This window comes from Wyeomyia smithii, chromosome 2, assembly GCF_029784165.1.
Source record: "Wyeomyia smithii strain HCP4-BCI-WySm-NY-G18 chromosome 2, ASM2978416v1, whole genome shotgun sequence".
Taxonomy (NCBI): domain Eukaryota; kingdom Metazoa; phylum Arthropoda; class Insecta; order Diptera; family Culicidae; genus Wyeomyia; species Wyeomyia smithii.
The window spans coordinates 81,425,142-81,428,514 of record NC_073695.1 but is presented as its reverse complement, the minus strand read 5'-3'; positions in this window follow the sequence as shown (position 1 = coordinate 81,428,514).

Sequence of the window (3,373 nt, the reverse complement as noted above, 5' to 3'; positions counted from 1 at the left end):
ACAAATAATGAAATAACATTAGAATTATAAGAACCATCGACTTATTAGAAAAAAAACAAGAACCATGTCATTCGCTGCCTAAGCAAAATCAAATTTCTAGAGCACCACTTACGATTTCGAATGGTTCAGCAACATGCTCTTCCTTGTCTGCTACGACAGTGGCTATCTTCTCTGTTATCATTCCTTTTGTCTCCTGCTTGCGACTGTTCGGTGGTGCTGACTGATCTGGAAATCGACAGGCCCGTTTGTAGTGGCCGATTCGGCCGCAGTTACGGCACACCTCCTGGTTAACAAATGCTCGACAATCATTGGGAAGGTGGTACGGATTATTACATCTCCAGCATTTTCCTTCGTGTGATAGATTGGATCGTGTACTGCCTGCTGCATTACGATGTTGATTTCGAGAAGCAGAAGCTGTTCCTCTACCGTTATACCGTTATATGTGGTCAGTCAAGGATTTGTTCCCTCCAAGGCAATCAAACTAGAATCACCATTTGTGGTATTATTTGAAAAGACGGCGTAATTTTCGGTATCAATATATGCGCTACTGATACAAAAATTTCGATATATGTGCGACAGGAAGATAATTGAGAGAAAACCGACTTTCTGGCTAAGAACATGCACTTTTCGTTTTGTTTTGTTTTTATTTTTTTTTTTTCATATGAAGGAAATAATGATTTAGGTATCTTCAGCAATTTTTACAGTTTGACGAACAAATCACGTTTCATTACGTCAGTAAAATCACTTGTTTTGCGACTAAAGAATTTCGATATATCGACTGAATACAAAAGACAAATAATGAAATAACATTAGAATTATAAGAACCATCGACTTATTAGAAAAAAAACAAGAACCATGTCATTCGCTGCCTAAGCAAAATCAAATTTCTAGAGCACCACTTACGATTTCGAATGGTTCAGCAACATGCTCTTCCTTGTCTGCTACGACAGTGGCTATCTTCTCTGTTATCATTCCTTTTGTCTCCTGCTTGCGACTGTTCGGTGGTGCTGACTGATCTGGAAATCGACAGGCCCGTTTGTAGTGGCCGATTCGGCCGCAGTTACGGCACACCTCCTGGTTAACAAATGCTCGACAATCATTGGGAAGGTGGTACGGATTATTACATCTCCAGCATTTTCCTTCGTGTGATAGATTGGATCGTGTACTGCCTGCTGCATTACGATGTTGATTTCGAGAAGCAGAAGCTGTTCCTCTACCGTTATATGGATGAAATCTATTCCGAATGACCGGGTTCTTTGGGTAATCCGCTCTGATAGGAGCGACCAGGTTAAAGTAGTCTTCGTTGATTTGTATGGTTTCTATTTCCTTTACAGCATTCATCAAGTCAATAACGGTTCCCCTGCGGTTCAAAATACGTAAAGCGGCTTTACGTACTTCGCGGTTTGCTGCGTGGCCGGCGACGCATTCGATAATCTCCTCTAGCTCCTTATTTTCGGTGTAATCGCAAAGCCTAGCAGTAGATGCCACTCTATTCACGAATGTCAAGTCTGATTCCTCCGATTTTTGCGTCATCAACGCAAGCTTTCGCCGTTGCAACATAATATCGGATCCTGACGCAAAATATAATTTCATTCGGTGCAACGCATTCGAGAAAGGGTGCGTTTTCTGATCGGGTGCCCCATCTGTTGATTTTGTGTTGTTATAAATCCCCAGTAGGCGTGACCCAGCTTTGATCCGGAATAGGACAAATTTTGTTTCCTCATCCTGGATTCCAGCTAGCTTCATTGAGTCACACAAGAGATCTTTCCACAATTCGTAACAGTGTCGAGTTATTTCTTCTTCATCCACAAGTGGTTTGCATTCGGGAATCGTTAGCGACGAAACGGACAACTGGTTAACGGACGAAATGAATCGAGATTCCTGCAAGGTCACTGACGGATCAACCCGTTGCGTATTGGCGTGTTCTGTCGTTCCCACGAAATCTACGCTGCGGTCTTCTACAACGTTGTTTGCCTCTTGGAATTCTTTCAAAATAACAGCCGGATCCGCTCGGCGGGTACTAGAGTGCTTTGGCCCTCCGTCAAAATCCGAGCTTTCGTTCTCTGCGGCGTTGTTGGCTGTTTGAGATTACTGTGAGCTAGATGTATGATCAGCTTGACGCACACTAAAGTTCGTTGTAGCTCCATTCATACTAAGGCAGCCATTTTGTGCAGTAATAATGGCCGTTTGCAATGCAGAAACATTGGCCTGCAGTTCCGCTTTTTCTGCTCGTTCTTTCGCTAATTCTTCCAACAAGGTTGTGGTTTGGATTCTTTCTTCTTCCAGCTGCTTTGCTAACGATTTAAGCGTAAATGCTTTCTGACGAGATTTCTCTCCCGTGTTCATGTTCTTCTTCTTCTTTTTCTTGTTCGGGGAGTCACTGAAACAGACAAAACATTTTTTTGTTTTCAAATTCATTTTTAGACAGCTTTATCTAATTCAATCTTTGCTCTTCCGAAATTGCATTTTCTTCGCTTGAATCAATCATCATTGCATGATGCAAATCCGCCCTTCCGTCGGATGCATTTTTTTTAACCAGCCGCCCTTCCGTCGGCCATTTTCTTATTTATTTTAATTTCAATTTTGCTTACCGCCCTTCCGTCGGAAAGCAAAGTGTGCAAATCCGCCCTTCCGTCGGAAAGCCAAGTGTGCATATCCGCCCTTCCGTCGGATGCAAACTTTTCTTGATGTTTTCAAATTGTTTTACTTACCTCCGGGGAGTGACTGCGCCATTGTGGTGATTTTTTTTCCTGTCCATCTTGGAGTTCGTAGCAATCACGTCCGCGCGCTGTAAATCTCGTCGAATGAATCTCTAACGTCTCACGAATCTTTGATTTCCACACGCATACTCTGGCAACCAAGGAAGAGAACATTCTCTATTTTCCTCTCTCTCTCTCTCTAGCATCAAAACTTTAGATTATCGATCGTTGAGCACACGCACACACAGCTGGCGGACTAGGAAAGAAACAAACCAATACACACGGTATCTGTAGCTTATGTAGTGCGAGCAAATCACATTGAAAGCGGAGGGATTCAACGTAATAAATAACCGTGTGTGCATATGTTACAAGTATTTAGCTCCACTCTTAGAAATTCTTTCGGTAACAATGATATATGTATATACACCGTTTTTGTATGTTGATTTTATTTGTTATTCGGTTACATCGTCTCATCTCCCACAGTAACTATTTTACATAACCAATATGTGGGCGAAGATAAAGTTCATCACTACAATATACCTTTTACGAGACGTTTCTGAACTCAATTCATGAATGAAAATTCGACAGAAAGCTCGGAACCGCTGACATAACGCAAGTAAAAGCAACATCAATGTCAGCAGGATCCGTGACACCTGTCAGTTCGTAAAATGGTC